Raw genomic sequence first — 20,061 nt, 5'->3', positions numbered from 1 at the left:
TCCTAGAGCTCTACTATGACCCAGCAATCCCACTTTTGGGCATTTACCCAAATGATCACAAACAAGACCATACTAAATCTTCCAGCACAACTATATTTATTGCAGCATTATTTACCATAACTAAGATATGGAACCAACCCAGATGACCTTGAGTAGATGAATGGATCAAGAAAATGTGGTATATATACACAAAGGAATTCTTTGCCTCCATCAGAAAGAATAACAATACTTCATTTGTTAGGAAATGGAAGGACTTAGAAAAAATTATATTAAGTGAAGTAACCCAGCCCCAAAGAAACATAGGTCCCATATTTTCCCTTATTCAAGTACCACTTCTTGTTTGCACACACCCAGTCTATGTGTGAGGGTACTTTCTCCATGTTAAGCAATAGGGTCGTACTCACTATCTGAAGGGGAACATTCCACAGTATAACCCTATGCCCACAATAGCGGGTGTATAATTTAAAGTATTTTGAGACAAACAGTGATACTAGAATTGAAATGCTCCTTTGGGACATTTTCTTGGAGCTCATTAGTTTACACAGGAGAAATGTAAATATCCATAAATTTTGGAGCTAATTAGTAAATATCCAAATTAACACTAGATCCTAGAAGTTGTGTTATTACAAGTCAACATTGTATTATTGTTACATCAGAATCCTTCCCTACTTGCCAATATGTAAGAGAAAATGAAAGAAAGGCATTAAAGCAAAATGTCTTATCTTTTTAGGAATTTAACCCTAGTGGTGAGGGTAAAGTCTGAACTCTTCCATTCAATAAAAGCTTGAAGTTTATAAGAGCTCTTCCTGCATATAAGAAATTGTGGCAGGTTGATTGACAGGGTTATTTCATCATGGAGATATCACCAAAATACTTTTCTTATTGAAATTGTCTATATCTTTTTAGTTTTCAAATCCAAATAGCATATTTCCTTCAATATCTCTGCAACAGTTTTGACCTTTTCTTCCTGCACATTCTTTCTTTTCTTTACTTCTGTAAATCTGCATTTATTACTTTCTTGTTTCTTTATTTATCTCATTCTTCCAATCTTGTCCACACTGGTACTCACATTGTTCAGAATTGTGTCAGAACTTTCCTTTTCCTCTTCCCTTTAATAATGCCCCGATTTTATTATTCTTTTTCATATTCATGGTCACGGATATTTTATTAATGTCTAAACAAACCTATCTTTGCATCTGCTTAATATAAACTTTGGAACTATCAGAATTTTTTTCCCCTAAATACATCATTTCCACCAGCAATCTCTATCACCAAGAATATCACTAACACAGTTGCCTGGCCAGAGATATTGAACACTTTAGATTTCTTCTTACCCTTCTGCTACCACCCATTAGATAAAATGAATGATCAAGATTTTCTGAGTTTCTGTCACTAATATGATTTCTATGTACTACTTTTTATGCCTCTGACACCAGCCTGTTCATGTAATCATCACTGGTCACCTAGATTTAAACAACCTTTTACAAAGTATGTTTTTCCCCATAGTCTTTTCATATTGGTCCTTTCCATCACCAAATTACTTCTGCTTGTAAGCACACAGAGTGAAGAGCTCAGACACAAATTCTAGTATCATTATTTACTCATTACATTGACTACTGGCCTTACATTTCTCATCTGTAAATAGAGCTAATCTACCAGAAATATTGAAGAATATATTTGTTGACTTCTAGAGCAAAAACAAGAAAAGTGAAGAGTCCTTACGTTTTTCCCCTTAGCTTACAAATAAGGAAAGAGTCAAATTCAGTTTGTTGGTATAAAGTCACAAATTGTTTCATGCAGAAATAAAACTAAATTTTCCTCCTGGCTCTAAGGACGGGTTCTTTTAAGTTAACTCCAGATATGTATGTGGTATTATATAAATTGTGTCATGTGTTTACAGCTATATTGAAGAATATGTCATTGGAAAACCTTGGTTATTGAATAGTGTCTTTATGAGAATTGTATTTGAAATAATCACACTAAGTTGAAAACTACATCTTAGTCCATCAAAATATTTCTTATTGTTTTATTTGTTGCCAAGTGTTCTTAATAAATTTATACATAGATTTTCTCTAGTTAACTGGATGGAAACTAAAACTGATCATGGATTTCTGCCTAATGAGTGAAGCATGCTTGAGGCATGTGTTGTTAACTTCTAGGGATATATAACTAAGCCAATGGCTATGTGGGTAGTGAAAGGCTTTCTTCTAAATTCTCAAGGCTAGAACAAACAAGATCATTTGTAACAGAAAACACTCAGCTTATTAGATTTTATCTATGTGAGATAATCAACATGTGAAAATAAATGATTTTATTTATAAGAAAACAATAGTACCAAGAAAAGTGAGTATATTTAGAGAGACTGAAAGAATAACATTAGCGTTTTTAATGTCTCACCTGTTTATGTGATTGTATTTCTTGATATTGAAACTCTCCTCTTGTTATTCTTATTGTATTAACCCAATGCTGTTTAGTACTATGTATTCAATGTTGGAAATCTGGCTTAAAAGATGTCTAAAAATTTTTCCTTTCCAATCACAACCTTGACATTATCAGGTTACACTGTGGTCATCATCATCTTCATCGAAATTATTATTAGAATCATAAGTGCTAACTATTGAACATATGATACCTGTCTATGATTTTGCAATATTTGTATTTTGATTAATAATTTTAATGTTACCACTGTGCATGCATCCATGTCAAAATTTTGAATAAATAAACAAAAAAGCTAAGCCATATCAGGTAACTTGATTATGTGCTTATAAAAAATTATTGAGTAGATTTTTGAGCCATTGCAAATTCCTAACCAGTATGAATTTTCTTCCTCTCTCCCTGTCATTACACACAAATATTTAAGAGTTTGAACAGAATTTTTTCAAGTAATATACTATAAACCTTACTACAATATCATGTGTATATCTAAAATTCCCTTGAAATAAATAAACTCTACTTTCTATTGAAAGATTAATTATTTTACACTAGGAAACTTTTGGAAAAATAGACTACCTATCTTTGAAATGAAAAATAGTTGAATAAAAGTTTCAGAGGGAGTTCCGGGATGATGGCGGAGGAGAAGCTGGAGGCTAAACAAGCTGTCACATAGAAAGCATTTTTTTTGTTTTTGTTTTTGTTTTTTTTGTTCCAGTGAACAGTTCTAAGCCAGAGAATCACACCAAGTGTGCCATCACAGGACAGAGAGTTAGGCCAGAGAGGGAAAATCCAGGCAAGGAGACAGATCTGCTGCGGCAGCTGGGCAGCAGCTGTGGTGGCTCTAGCCGCCATACCTGCACCACAGAGAGTCCAGGATGAAGGTACCAGAGGCAGAGGTGGCAGGTGAGCAGATTCTACTCAACAACAGCAAGAACTGACAAGGAGCAGATATCTTTATCCTGCAGTTCCCAGACCAGAGACAACACAGGAACCAAGATTCCGGCATGAGTAGAAGCCTGATATCCTCACTCCTTCTCAGGGATCAGAGGAGGGAAGGCCACCCCTCCCCTCCCCACTACCGGAGATCTCCATCTTTGATACTGACAAAGGCCTGGATGAGCTGCTACCTCCAACTCAGGCATTGGAAGAAAACAAGAGTACTTTAGTAGGTCACAGGAACCTAACCTGACCTGCTTGGCTCAGCTCCACCCAGGGAAAAGTCACCCAGCACAGGCCGCAAGCCCCAGGAGTGGATTTCTTCACTGGGTACACAGAGACAGAGGCTGCCCCTCCCTACAGCAGCCTTGAAAATCAATTGAAATACAGTAAACATAAACCCTTTAAAAGCCTCCAGGCTGGGCTCTGTGAGTGACTCAGAAGCTAGCCCCTCAGGGTAAAGCTACTGTTTGCTGAAAGGGCTCAACTCTACCCAGAACCTAGCCTTATCACAGCATCTCTAAACTAGAGCAAACAGCCATCTCCCTCTTTTGTGATACTCAAAGCAGACCTCCCTCCCATTGTACTAGCCTGGGAAGAGGATAAAAAAATCCTGGGTAAGCAGAGCATTTTTCTGCCTGCTCATATTAACCGACTTAAGAAACCAACCAAGCTACAGCAAAGTAAAACACCACAAGCAGACCAGAGACTCCAAATAGAGACAGGTTAAGGACACAAGGGAGATACAGGATCTTCCCATCCCCCCCCAAAAAAAAATCAAAGAACTTTTTTGTACGTTTTTTTGTTGTTGTTGTTCCGGTCGTGGGGCCTGAACTCTGGGCCTGGGCACTGTCCTTCAGCTCTTCAGCTCAAGGCTAGTGCTCTACCACTTGAGCCACAGCGCCACTTCCGGCTTTTTTCTTTTTGCTTATGTGGTGCTGAGGAATTGAACCCAGGGCCTTGAGCATGCAAGGCAAGCACTCTACCACTGAGCCACCTTCCCAGCCCCTGTATCTTTTATTTAAAAAAAGTTTTCTAAAACTTTTTAAAAATTTTTAATATTGAACATTTTTTTGAAAAAAAAAACTGTTTTCTATTAACTTTTTTTCTTCCTCTTATAATTTATATTTTAATGGTATAACTGTGTGCTTTTTTCTCTTTTTTCTTTTTTTTCTTTCTTTTCTTTTCTTTTTTGTTTAGCGCTACTGACCTCTTGATCCTTTTTTTCTTTCCTTCTCATTCTTTTCACCTTTTCTTCTCTTTTGTTCTTCTTTGCATGACTTAATTGCTCTTCTGCTCATCCTCAGGTATACCCGTAGTAGATTATTAAATCTTATCCCCCATTGTGTACACACTTAATCCAGAAATGTCTTACTCAAGTCAAAACCTTTTAGACTTAAATTCCTTAATAGTAGTACTACATCTTTATATATATAATATTTTAAGCATTTTTAAAGTTTTCCACATCTCCTTTTTATCCCTACCCTTATCTTATCCTATCTACATCCTACTCTGAATATTATGTTTTTATTTTGCATGATTTTTAAGTTTTTAAGTGTTCCTCATTTTAATTTTTAATGGTTGTTTTTCTATTTTTTCTAGTCTCTTTTTATATCTTTCTCTTCTTTTCTTTTCTCTCTTTCTACTATCATTCTACTTATTCTATCCAACCTATTTCCTGCTTTGAGATTAGGACTTAGTTAAGTTAACTCACCCTCTGCCTTTCCATATCCCTCTATCCCTATTTTTACCTACATCTCTCCCTAAACCTAATAATTAGTAGTTTGCCATATTCTTCTTTGCAGTTCGTAACCCATTAATACATAGTTGTTTGATGTTGAATAGATATATCTGTTGAACTAGAGTGTATCTGCAGACTTTGACTGAGCAACTACAGACGTTGGTTGATGCTTACCTTAAGATAGTGATCTAGCACAAAACTGGTGTTACTTTCATCCCAAATGGGCAGGGCAAGCAGGAAAAACACAAGAAAAATGGCAATTCCGGGTATCTCAAATGCCACTCATGATAATCAGTGGACAGATCAGATAATTAATAATCCAGAGGAGAGTTCCCAAAAAGCTCTACAAATACTACAGGCAAACATGGTAAATGAAAAGATTGAAAACCTGCAACGGACTCTGTATGAGCGTGATAGGGAGAGAAAGCAGGCAAAAGAAAGGCCAATACAAGAATGTCATGAGCATGAGGAAGCTACTCAAAGATTGATACAGGAATTGCGTGAGCAGCTTGAGAGCACTCTACAGAAATAAAGGAATGGTGTGAGCAGGCTGAGATCAGTCAAAGAGAGGTACAGGAATCGCATGAACCAGAGGAAGATAATCAAAGAGTAATACAGGAATTGAGAGAGCAGGATGAGAATGCACAAAGATCATTAAAGGCATTCATGGAATCCATAAAAGGAGAACTGAAAGAACTCAGGGAATCCACAAAGGGAATGCTGAATGGAGCCCAGCAAAAGGAATGGGAGTCCAAGGAAACTATAACCAATCAACTAAGTGATTTGAGAATAAACAGTGAACACCAAATTAAGGAAGTAAAGAAGTCCATACAAGATCTAAAACAAATCTCCAACAAAGAATTTGAAGCCATCAAAGTCGACCAACTAGAAAGAAAAGAAAAGAAAAACAAAGTAAAAGTCTTGATAGTAGGTTAGAACATGTAGAAGATTGAATCTCAGGGATTGAAGACAACATCAATATTATAGAGAAAAAACATATAACCATCCAAGACAAATCCAAGAAATATGATAGATCTATTCAACATTTGGAAGACACCATCAGAAGGCATAATCTGAGGATAATGGATGTAGAGGAGCACTTAAAAACAGAAGTTAATCGTCTAGGAAATTTGTTTAACAGGATCCTAGCAGAGAACTTCCCAAACATGAAAAAAGATAGGCCTATCCAGATACAATAAGTTTTAGGACTCCAAATTGACCATACTGGAATAGGACATCCCACTGTCACATTATAATCTACACTGGATCAATTCAGACCAAGGAAAAGATCCTTAAAGCTGTCAAGGAGAAAAGATGAATCACCTATAAAGGTAAACCAATTAGAATCACCTCAGATTTCTCAGCAAAGACAATCAAAGCAAGAAGAGCCTGGAATGATGTATGCCATGCACTACAAACAACTATCAACCAAGAATACTGTACCCAGCCTTACTCTCCTTCATAAGCGAAGGTAAACTAAAAACTTTCCATACCAAAGAACAACTGAAACAATATATCTCCACCAAACCAGCCCTACAAAAGATTCTTAATGATTTCCTACACAGAGAAAACCAACAAGACCACAATAAACGCCAAGAAACCACACCCAAACTGAGAATCCAAGAACCATAGCAAGAACCCAGTTGCTGCAGCCCCGAAGAAGCTGCATAAAATTTCAGAAACTCCCAAATATCTCTTAGTCCTATCTGTCAATATTAACGGACTTAAGCAATTAAGCAACATAGACCACTCAGTTGGATTAAAAAGCAAGATCCTTCTATCTGTTCCTTTCAGGAGTCACATCTTGCCCATAAAAACAAGCACATTTTCAACATGAAAGGCTGTAACCAAATCTACCAAGCAAACGGCCCCCATATACAGGTGGGTTGCAATCCTAATATCAGATAAAATAAACATCAAATTAAAATTAGTAAGAAGTGATGAAGAAGGGGCTGGGAAGGTGGCTCAGTGGTAGAGCGCTTGCCTTGCATGCATCAGGCCCTGGGTTTGATTCCTCAGCACCACATAAGCAAAAAGAAAAAAGCTGGAAGTGGTGCTGTGGCTCAAGTGGTAGAGTGCTAGCCTTGAGCTGAAGAGCTGAGGGACAGCGCCCAGGCCCAGAGTTCAGGCCCCACGACCGGACCCAAAAAAAAAAAAAAAAAGAAGTGATGAAGAAGGTTGCTACATACTAATAATTAAGGGATTTCTCCTCCATGAGTATATTACAACTGTAAATACCTATTCACCAAACTACGGAGCACCCAAATTTATCCAAGAAACACTACTTTTCCTCATATCCCACATAGATCCAAAGACATTAATTGTTGGGGATATTAACACACCACTTTCCCCACTAGATAGATCAAATCAAGAAATTGTATAGATCAACTAGTTTTAACAGATATCTACCGAATATTTCACCTAGCAGCATAAGAATACATGTTTTTCTAAGCAACACAAGGAACATTTTCCAAAATAGTATACATTATAGGCCACAAAGCAAACTTGTCCAAATTCAAAAACATTGATCTTATACCTTGCATTCTCTCAGACCACAAGGGAATAAAATTAGAACTCACCACCAAAAGCCACCAAAAAAAGTCCTGTAACACACGGGGGCTGAACAACAACACACTGCTGAAAAACGAGTGGGTCATGAAAGAGATTAGAAAGGAAATTCAAATGTTCATAATATTCAACAAAAATGAACACACAAATTACCAGCTCCTCTGGGACACAGCAAAGGCAGTACTCAGGGGCAAGTTTGTAGCTCTTAGTGCCTACATCAACAAATTGGAAAGATCTGAAACCAACAGTTTAATAAGGCATCTGAGCCTCCTTAAATAACAGCAGCAATATAAACCCCAATGCAATATATGGAAAGAAATTATTAAAATAAAATCAGGATTAAATGAATTAGAATCCACAAAAAACCATAGAAAAAATTAACAAAAGAAAGAGTTGGTTCTCTAAAAAAATAACAAAATTGACCGACCGTTAGCAAACATTATCTGAAAAAGAAGAGAACAACCCAAATAAATAAACTCAGAGATTAGAACAGAAACATCACCAGAGAAACAACCAAGATTCAGAACATTATAAGGGAAAACTTCTCAAAACTTTATACTAATAAATTTGAGAACTTGGTAGAAATGGACCTTTTCCTAGCAAATATTGACATGCCGAAACTAAACCAAGATGAGTTAAATCATTGTAACAGGCCCATATTAAGTATTGAAGTAGAAACAGCAATTAGAGTCCTCCCATCTAAAAAAAGTCCAGGACCAGATGGTTTTACAGCAGAATTCTACAAGGCATTCAAAGCAGAGCTCACACAAATACTCCTCCAACTCTTCAATGAAATTGAAAAAGAAAGTTCACTACTGAACTCATTCTATGAAGCCATCATAACCTGTCGGGTCTTTGTCCATCCCACAAATGATGGATGGGGGCCAAGGAAAGCTAAGTGCGGCCACTCGAAAGTTACCCAGCCTACCTTAGCCCTTGAGATAATCAAACCCAGCAGGTAGTCAACTCAAGCAGGAAAGCTCATTTATTAACACAGAACAGGCCCCTTTTGAAGCCAAAAAAAGCAGAGGGTGGCATGGCAGTGGAGGAGAAGGAAACAATCACTGCCAAGGTCACACCCTATCATGCACCTAAGCTTCCACGGGCTGGTTACACACTGAAAGTAAACCAAATTGGGCTCTGCCTAATCAACTCCCTCTCAGTGCCATCTTTGGTGCCCATGTGCTCTACAGATTCTCCTTTTTTTTTAAATGGCAGACCCACCTCCCAATTAGTTATCCTTTCCCCTCCTCTTTAAACGTTATTTTAACAGGATTACATTGGTAAGAATAGCATTGGCCACGTTGGGAGTTCGAGGCAAGTCTGGGGGGCCTGATTCGCCAGACAAGGATATGGAGGGCCCTCGTGCATGATCCAAGAGCCTGTCCCAGTTACCTCCCATCCCCACCTAGCACAGTAATAAACATCAGTCCCACCACAGTTAGAAATGTCCAAAGCAGTTCAAGTAGTTCCTGGGCATATATAAAAGTCAGTATCTTGTAAGGTCGTTCTCTTCAGAACATGGGAGCAGGCTGGGTATTGGGAGTTCTACACATGCGGCATGGTGCATCCTCATGGGCCCCCACACTCAGGCCATTCTACTATAGTCCAGAAAAACATGGAAAATATAAAACAAACTGCAGCCGTAGCAAAGTAATCCTGGGCACCTGGTGTCTTTTAAGTAAGCCAGTTCCTTGTATGTGCCTTTAAGCAAGCACAGGGGTCAAGAAGACTTTTGAGCTTTACTCTCAGCTCCCAACGGCTCCTGACTTCTCCCCCTTCTTTGTTTAAAGAAGCAAACCCACCTGTCTTAGGTTGGGTGGATTGCCTTGTCTGCCTTACCCATCATCAGGAACTTCTTCAGAGCGAAGCTGAAGGCCCTGTCTTTGGTTGGTCAGACTGACACCCCCTCTTACCTGTCTCTGGCTGCGATTCCTCTCGAGGGAAATTCATTCCCTTGGAGCTTGATCTTATGTAACTGGCTGGCTAAGCTCATAAGAGTTTTGCAGTGCATGTGTAATGCAAGGAAGGCATAGGAAAACCATCAGCAAAAGCATTACCAGGCCAAGAAATGTCATTAGCATTACTTTAACATTAGTCAAGAATGGGATAGCAGTCTTTGCCACTTCAGAGTCCAGAGGTAGGGCTTGTTCTAATCCAGCTATTTGCCTGTGGGGTTGTAAAAGATCTAAACTGGAAGTATAACAAAAGGTGATTGTTTAACAATAAGTATGGATTCAATAATGCCGTTATACAAGCAATTAGTAAAAGGACAATTAAAGCAGGTAACATTAAAATAATTAGCTCTTACAGAAATATTAAACGTCGTCCGTACATAATGACATAGGGTGGTGATCAAAATGAAGGTCAGGCCACCATGTCTAAGGGACAGCTTCTCTTGAGGTGCTACTGATGATTTCTGCATTGCCAGCACTGATCACTGCCCAGGTCACCCATTGAGGTTGATGTAGATTCCGTAGGGCCATTGCCAGGACTGGGAGGGTCAGGACAGCCAACAGCTGGAGTATCACCATCTGCAATTAGAGAGCACAAGAGCTTCTCAAGGGCAGGTTTCCCTTGGGGATGGTTAATGGTTATCTTTCTGGCTGTCCCCTTTTAAACACAAGCCTCGCCCAACATAGCCATTTTTCTTTTCTTGTTGGCTAGTTTATTCTTGGACATCCTTCTGTATAGAGGAAATGGGTAAAAACTTAAGTTTCCTGGCAGGTATCCAAATGGGCATTGTCTCCCTTATTGGAAAAAACGCATCCAAATTCCCTGCCCATAGTAACTAGGGGGTCAGGTCCTCTCCATTGTTGTGTCAGGGGATCCTTTCACTTGACTTTTACTTAGGGCTTAGTTGTCCCCAGTGCTTCTGAAATCTGTATTCAGTTGCTCTTTTTGAAAAATTTAAAATATTAATGGTAAACAAAGCTATGGAATTGCAAAAATATTGCCTGATGGCTTTCTGTAATTGTAATAACTTCTTGGGGCATCCTGTCTTTTAGTAGGGCAAATAAGGACACAAGACTATCTTTAGGGACAGAAACCCATGGCAACATCCAATTGATTTCCCCTAAAAGACTCTGAAGTTGGATTAAGTTTAGAGAGGCTGGAATATCCAGCAAAGGCTTAAGGGAGCTGGCCTGAGTCAAGGTAAGGTGGGACCCGAGCATTTTAAAAGGAGGTATCTTTTCAATTTTATTGAGGGCTATGGTAAAACCTCCCTTTTTTTAATATGGCGAGATCCTGGGCCAGAAGGCCCTCCAGGTGTCCGGGGTCTTGTTGCCCCAGAATTATATTATCCATGTAGGCATAAGCAATGGAGTTATCTAAACCCAGCACAGGCCCTAAAAGTGTGCCCAAGTATTATTGGCAAAAGGCCTGGCTATTGGCCATTCCCTGTGGCAACACCATCCGTTCAAACTTCCGATCAGGCTGGGAAAATTAAGCGAAGGGATGGAGAAAGAAAACTTCTCGTAGTCATCTAGATGCAGGGGGATATAAAAAAAATTAATATCAATCAAAACCAAGGTATATTCTGAAGGTATAGTGGGAATCCAGGGCATGTCTCTTAGGAGCGTTTCTACTAGCTCCATCCTTTCATTTACTTAATGTAGATCTTGGAGCATATGCCAAGCCTCAGAGGCTTTTTGAATAACAAATATGGGTGTGTTCCAAGCACTCACAGTAGGGCATATGTGCTCAAGGTGTATGTGTTCCTCCACCAGAAGGTTGAGGGCTACAAGTTTAGATATGGTTAATGGCTGATGCTCCACACAAATAATGTTTCTAGTATAAATCAAACATGGATCGACAATCCTTTTTCCAAAGGTATCTCTCCCTGCCCTTGGGGCAGGGTGTAGGGGGCGGTTTACACCCCCCCCCCGCCCGGTTGGCACTGATTGTTGTAAACAGTCCCTCTTAAAGTGCCCCTCCTGACCACATTTTTAAAAAAAAGTCCCTCTTCCGGATGGTCTTGGGGTTCCTTGGCCTTGGGGTGCCAGCATCTGGTAATAGCCTCAGTCATTGCAGATGTCTGAGCCTGTAAAGCTAAAGCTAATGATTGAGACAGTTGCTATTGTGTTCCCACATCCTGTGAGACTACCACCCATCTGCTCAAGGAACTCTTTCTCAATCTCATGCAGGCCATGCGATGGTCTTCATTCATTCCTTCCCAGACCAGCAGCTTTACCAACTGATCTCAGAAGTTCCCTGCTGGCAGCTTGCAGTGAACGCTCTGTTGGACTTAGTCTACAAACTCAGCTAGAGGGTCACCAGGTTTTTGTTTCACTCTGCTACGGGGGACTCAGTAGGCCCATCATCCAGTTTGTACCATGCAGCAAGTCCTGCCTGCCTCACCTGGTCACCGTACGGCCAGGTATTGGGGCCTGTTTGACTCCAGTGGAGTACCCTTCCCCCGTCCCTGTTAACATGGCATAAGTAATAGGTATCTCGGGTTGAGCCTGCCATATATTGTTTGCTGCACTCCGTATTCCTCCTTAAAGAAAGCACATCACTTAATAAACTGAGAACTGGTAAGGAAAGCTTTGGTCACATCCAGCCACTCCTTAGGGACACATGTGTGATAAGCAATATCCTGGAAAAAGTTCTGGGCCCAAGGAGAGTTTGGGCCATACTCCACCACCGCCTTGTGGAGCTCTTTAAGATCTTTCGCTTCCCATGGATATCATTCCCAGGGCCTGGTAGATCCTGGTGCCAGATTGACCAGATACGCTTGGGGAAGTGAATCCTGTAGCCTAGGTCCAGGCTCTCAACTGGCCCTTCCCTTCCAGGGTAGGCCTCTGAGTAGGTTACTTCCCAAGGCCTTGGCCCCTCCACAGAAGGTTGGTAAGGATCCAGGTCTTGCAGCTACCTCTTGAGGGTCGAGGAGGGTACCATACCTCCTCCCAATCGGGGGAGGGGGCCTAGGACTGTCAGGAACACCTGAGTCAGTGTGAGTAACTTTCATCCTCTTTTTGACTTCCACTGTGCATGTTTCCATGTGTTCTCCATCAAATTTGACCCATTCTTTTTCCTTCTCAATTCCCAAGTCCTCCTTTACTCCTTCTATGCCTAATGTTGCCTCCTCCTCCTTCTTCTGTGAGATAGCATTATACATACTAAGGGTTTCACTTACCCTGAAAGACCATTTAGCCTCCGTTGGTATCTTTTCCTTTCAAGCCCCAAGTTGGGTGCCAGATGTCCGGTCTTTGCCATTCCCACAAAAGGTCGACAGGGTCAGAGGAAAGGTAACACAGATGCTAGCATGTTCCTCAGCCTCCCTTAGTCTCGTATACAATCAGACCCAGCGGGGAGTCAAGTCAAGCAGGAAAACTCATTTATTCACACAAAGCAAGTCCTTTTTAAAGCAAAAAAAAAAAAAAAAAGCAGCGAGTGGCATGGCAATGGAGGAGAAGGAAACAATCAATGTCAAGGTCACACCCAATCATGCACCTAAGCTTCCTCGGGCTGCTTACGCACTGAACTTAAAGCAAATTGGGGTCTGCCCAATCAAATCACTCTCAGCGCCATCTTTGCTGCCCATGTGCTTTACAATAACCCTCATCCCAAAACCAGGCAGGGACTCATCAAAGAAAGAGAACTGTAGATCAATTTTTTTTTTTGTAGACCCATTTCTTTACTGAATATTGATGCAAAATTTCTCAACAAAATTTTGGCCAATCGACTTCAACAATTCATCCAAAAAATCATACACCACGATCAAACAGGATTCATTTCAGGGATGCAAATCTGGATCAATATACACAAATCAATTAATATAATTCATCAGATCAACAGGAGCAAGGATAAGAACCACATGGGTATTTCAATAGATGCAGAAAAAGCATTGGAAAAGATCAAACATCCCTTTATGATGAAGGTTCCGGAACAATTAGGAATCCATGGAACATTCCTCAATACAATAAAGGCTGTATAAGACAAACCTGCAGCAAGTATTATACTTAATGGTGAAAAACTAAAGCAATTTCTGTTAACTTAGGAAGGAGACAAGGTTGTCCATTGTCTCTAGTACTCTTCAATCTAGTATTAGAATACCTAGCTAAAGCAATAAGACAAAATGGCAACATAAAGGGGATCCAGATAGGGAAAGAAGAAGTAAAAGTCACCTCTTTGCAGATGACATGATCTTGTATTTAAAGAATCCCACAACCTCCAATCCAAAATTACTCAAGCTGGTTCAAAACTTTGGCAAAGTAGCAGGGTATAAAATTAACCTTCAAAAATCAATGGCTTTTCTACATGCCAACAATGAGAAAAGTGTGGCTGAAATTAGGAAAGCAACTCCATTCATAATAGCCCCACAAAAAATAAAATACCTAGGAATTAAAATAATCAAAGAAGTGAAGGACCTCTATGATGAAAACTTTAAAAACCTGAAAAACGAAATCAAAACAGAACTTAGAAAGTGGCAAAAACTCCCATGCTCCTGGATTGGAAAGATCAAAATCCTGAAAATGGCAATACTTGCCAAGGCTATCTACAAATTCGATGCAATACCTATCAATATTCCATCCTCATTCTTCAAGTAAATAGAAGAGGCAATCCAAAAATTCATGTGGAACAATAAAAGACATCGAATAGCTAAAATGATCCTCAACAGAAAGAACAGTGCTGGAGGAATATCAATACCAAATTTCAAACTCTACTACAAAGCCATAGTAATCAAAACAGATTGGTACTGACACAAGAACAGACCTCAGGACCAATGGAATGCAATTGAAAACCCAGAAATAAACCTACAGACCTATAGCTATGTAATTTAAGATAAGGGAGCTAAAAAAATAGAATGGAAGAAAGACAGTCTCTTCAGTAAATGGTGCTGGAAAAATTGGTTAACTAATTGCAGAAAATTCAGCTAGATCCTTATGTATCACCCTGCACCAGAATCAACTCCAAATTGATCAAAGACATCGGAGTCAAACAGACACCCTGAAAACATTACAGGATGGAATAAGAGAAACCATTGGACTCTGGAATAGGCCAAAATTTTCTAAATATAGACCCAGAAACACAACAAATCAAAGACTGGTTGTACAAATGGGATTGCATGAAATTGCAGAGCTTCTGCATGGCAAAGGACATAGCTAGCAAGATCAATTGAAAGCCCACGGATTGGGAGAACATCTTCACTAGCCTTAGAACAGACAAGGGTCTTATATCTAAATTATACCTGCAATTCAAAAAATTAAATCCCCCAACAACCAGTCTTCAAAGAAACAACTGTCCAATAAATAAGAGGGCTAAAGACTTAGAGAGAATCTTCTCTGAAGAAGAAAGAAGGATGGCCAATAGACACATGAAGAAATGCTCAAACTCCCTCTCCATAAAAGTAATGTAAATCAAAACAACATTAAGATACCACCTCACCCCCGTTAGAATCGCAAAAATCAAGAACTCTAACAACAACAGATGCTGGAGGGGATATGGACAGAAGGGAACCTTACTGCGTTGTTGGTGGGAGTGTAAATTTGTTCAACCACTTTGAAGAGCAGTATGGAGGTTCCTCAAAAGACTCCACGTAGATCTTCCATATGACCCAGCAATCCCACTTTTGGGCATTTACACAAATGATAACAAACAAAGCCACACTAAAGCTCCCAGCACGACTATGTTTATTGCAGCAGCATTTACCATAGCTAAGATATGGAACCAAACCAGATGCCTCTCAGTAGATGAATTGATTAAGAAAATGTGGTAAATATACACAATGGAATTCTATGCCTCCATCAGAAAGAATGACATTGCCCTATTTGTTAGGAAATGAAAAGGATTGAGAAAATTATATTAAGTAAAGTAAGCCAGGGCCAAAGAAACATAGATCCCATGGTTTCCTTTATTTGCAATAAGTAGTATATCTGAGTCAAGCAGAAAATGTCAGATAAGTTGATGTTAGAGAAATGAACCCTAAGTTATGTATTCAAATGCTTTTTTTCTTTCAAGTGATTGTTTCTAACACATTTATAAGATTATTTTTTGTTGCTTTGTATGTCCCTCCCCCATGATATAACCCCTGCTTTCTCTGTATTTTAGGTTGATATAATCTGTGGAGGAGAAGTGAAAAAACAAATAGTTTAAATAGGGATACAGGTGGAACCATTGCAACAATGAGATGTACAAGATGTTATGTGCAAAACGAATTTCACGTCTTTGGTGGGGGGGGAAGGAGGATTGAGATGGGGTAGGGGGAGGATGGGAAGGGATGGAAAGGGGAAACAAAGAAGAGGCTAAAATGCTTGATAAGAAATGTATTCGTTATCTTGCCCATGTAATTGTAACTCCTCTGTATGGTATTTTCACAGTAAGAAAAAAAACCAAAAATAAAATATAATAAATGAATGCTTGAAGACCTTAAAAAAATTGTAACTCCTCTGCAGGTATTTTCACAATAAAAAAAATTATTAATAAAAATTTATTTTAAAAAAAGAAAAAGAAAAGAATTAAGAAAATTATTCCAGGGCTGGAAGGTGGCTCAGTGGTAGAGTGCTTGCGTTGCATTCATGAGGCCCTGGGTTCAATTCCTCAGCACCACATAAGCAAAAAGAAAAAAGCCAGAAGTGGCACTGTGGCTGAAGTTGTAGTGCGCTATCCTTGAGCTGAAGAGCTGAAGGACAGCGCCCAGGCCCAGAGTTCAGGCCCACCACCAGACCCCCTCAAAAAAATATTCCAAGGCTGGTTTGCTCTAAGACTATATTTCTTTTCTTGTTCTAGTTTTCATATGTTTGTCGAAATTAAAATTCCAAAAATCCAATGGATGTTGACATTCAGAAACATCTTCATAGACACTAATATTGGAGGCCCTTAAGTGGAATTGTTTTATTTCATTTATTATTTTCCCAAATAAATCACCATGATTGTGTATTTTGTTTCTTTTCACTGTTACTGGCTCTTATGTTGAGAATACTTTTTTTTCCTAGCAAAGTAGAGAAAAGCAATTTGATTGAGCAAATAACATATGGCTTTCATAAAATGCAGATGCATATATTTGTGTCTTCTGTCATTTCTAAAATTTCTACCAGAAAAAGTTATTAATTACTCATAAGAGATACCTAATTTCAAGGTTTTCCAGTTATTACATACACATTTTGATTGTTATCTCTGTATAAACTCAAAATAAACAGAAATCACATCTTCGTTTTAAAAACTGTAGTTTGCAGTCTTTAGCCAACACCGAAAATATTTCTAGGTATTCTGCATTTTGTGTGAAGTATTTTTAACAATAGTTTTTTTTGATGTCATGTAAATCACGTGCAATATATTATCTCTTTTTATTGTATACATTTTAGTGGTTCAGAAGCGAATTGTACAATCATGGGTTTTTCAAGCCAAATTTTCACAAACTTGCATTTCTTCAAATAGAAAATCTGTAAACTTTAGAACAGATATTAAAATAGATATAAAATTCAGTTACAGGTATTTGTCCAGCATACATCCTTTATAGTGTGTCTTTTCAAAATTTGTTTTTGTAGATTATTTCTAGGGTCTAACATAGACCGTTCCAGTGTACTGTCAATGAAACACATTACATGTGCAAACAAGTTTTTTACTTCTCTATACATTCATAGAAGTGTAATGCATGGATCCTATACAATTCTCTTTGACCTTTTGAAGACTTGAAAACTTTCTTGCTAAAATGATTGCAGTATTATACAAATCGAACTGCTATGTGGAGTAGAGCAATTTCTCCACAAATGCATTAATATATTTTGTGTCATCTTCTTATATAAGGTCACGCTAGTCACTTTTCTTTTTCTTTTTTCTTAGATGCTAAAGAGGATCTTATTTCTTATGTTTCTCCTATTGACTATTAACTTACATATGTTCTTTAAAGAAATATCCTATTCAGAAATAATTATATAGAATTAGAAGATATAAAAATACTTAAGACTCAGGATCATTGTAGCATTAATATTGTAGCACTAACAAATATATGCCCTCTATCTGTTGCATATATTTTCACTTCTGTTATACTTTCCTTTTTTGAAATATGAAAGGTTACCAGTTGATGTTATCTAGTTTATTCTTGCTTGTCTTTAGCCACTAATGAGCCTCCTGAGCATCAAGGATTACCAATTGGTGCATGTTTGTCTTTCAATATTTTAAGTATTTTCCTTCTTCTTTTGAATTCAAATATTTTCCTTTCAGGAATTCTGCAAATTCTCAGACTGTTGTTCTCAACTGTCAAGATGGTAAGCATCTGTTTGATGGGTAATTATCCTTTTTATTATGTTTGACATATTTTTCATGATTTCTATTGCTTTATCCTTCCTAATTATTGCATATGATGATTAGAATATTTAATATATAGATTTCAGCTTTAACTGTAAGGAGATGGTAAACGTCATGTCAAAAGAATGGTTGAAAGAAGTGGCGCTGTAGCTCAAGTCGTAGAGCGCTTACCTATAGCTGAAGACCTGAGGGACAACGCTCGAGCACAGAGATCAAGCCCCATGACTGACAAAAAAAAGAATGTTTGAAAAGATTCTTATAGAGACAGCATTTTGAACTTTATACATAAAAATGACAAAAAAATTTAGTTGGTCTTTGTTTCTATGAAGAAATTTTAAAAATAGGCTTTCAATTATATAGAAATATATTTTAAATGCCAACTAAACAAAAAATTAAAATATTATAATCAGCAAAGTTATCCCTAGATGACTGTCCCATTTATTCCCCCCCACACACTCTTTTTCCTGTTTTAGAGCCTAGAAAGGAAAAGGAAAATTGGTGTTGATTATTAAACATTGTAAAATTCTCAAACTAGTTTTTCAGAAGCTCTACAGGCTTGGATGTAGAACTGTGGTAGAGATCAAGCCTAGCGTGTGCAAGGCCCTGCATTGGATCTTCAGCACTGAGAAAAGAAGAAGACGAGGACGACGATGATGAAGAAGAAGAGGAAGAAGAGGAAGAAGAGGAAGAAGAAGAAGAAGAAGAAGAAGAAGAAGAAGAAGAAGAAGAAGAAGAAGAAGAAGAAGAAGAAGAAGAAGAAGAAGAAGAAGAAGAAGAAGAAGAAGAAGAAGAAGAAGAAGAAGAAGAAGAAGAAGAAGAAGAAGAAGAAAAGAAGAAGAGGAAGAAGGAGGAGGAGGAGGAGGAGGAGGAGGAGGAGGAAGAAAAAAAGCAAAGAGGAGGAGGCCGAGGAGGAGGAGGAGGAGGAAGAAAAAGAGCAAAGAGGAGGAGGCAGAGGAGGAGGAGGAAGAAAAAGAGCAAAGAGGAGGAGGAGGAGGAGGGGGAAGGGGAAGAGGAGGAAGAGGTACAGAATAACATTTATCGACATTTTATTTAGTGAATAATTATGTAAAATAAGAGGTTCAAGTTTCTTTTTGATCTTTATAGTAGTTCCTGCTTAGCCTCCGGATATACATTCCAAGTGGATACCTGAAATCAATGAAGTACCCTCTGTATTCAGAATTTCCACATTAGGTGTTCACCCAACCAGAGACTTAAAATATTCAAGGAAAAAAATTCTTCCCCTCACATTCAATATAACAACTATTTATATACTGTTACATATATGTTGGTAATAGATTTAACCTTGACGTGATGTAAAGTGTAACTTACTTTGTATAACATATTATGCTATTTTCTATATGGGCCTGGAGCCTATGCTGATTTTAGTACACTCAATCAGTTCTGGAAGCCACCCTATAAATACCAAGGTGACCATTTTGTGCTTTTACCCAGACAAATGTAGCTACAATAAAGCTTAAGTTATAAATTAGGTACATTAAAACAATAATAACAGTAACTAATAAAATAGAAGAATTGTAACAATATACTGTAAAAAAAGTAATGTGAAATAGGTATGGAAGTGCACACCTGTAATCCCAGAATACAAAGTCGAGGCAGGAAAATAATGTGAGAGATTTACAGTGAGACCTTACATCCACAAAAAGCAAAAAAGGTATTATGCGAATGTGAACTCTTTCAAAATGACATTTTTTTTCCTTTTAATCTTTTCAGAGTACAGTTGAGCACAGTTAACTAACTACAGAAGGGGAAATTACCGTGAAGGGGACAACTGTATAATTAAGTGTTTTGTGAAGAGAAAAATGTATCCTATTTAAAAGTTCTCTTCTGAGAAGAAAACCCATGCACCATTCTTTTGCCTTTTTCTGAAACTAAGACATTGCTCCCCTCCCACCTAACCACATTCCCACCTAGGTTGTGGAAAGGACAAGCCCTTTCAAACTAGCTTAGCTGTGCCATCAAGGCTTTCCATGGAATTACAAACATCTTTTATTCTTGAACAATCAATCTTCCTGTAGACTGTTTCACACCTATTTTGCTTCCTGATGCCCAGAAGACACTCCTTTGAACACATATTCGTTATTTTCAGGTGAGTAAGATAAATGACTTCTGAA

The sequence above is a fragment of the Dipodomys spectabilis genome, unplaced genomic scaffold (genome assembly GCF_019054845.1).
Source record: "Dipodomys spectabilis isolate Male_0828 unplaced genomic scaffold, ASM1905484v1 ptg000449l, whole genome shotgun sequence".
Lineage (NCBI taxonomy): Eukaryota > Metazoa > Chordata > Mammalia > Rodentia > Heteromyidae > Dipodomys > Dipodomys spectabilis.
Note: the sequence above shows the minus strand (reverse complement) of the source record.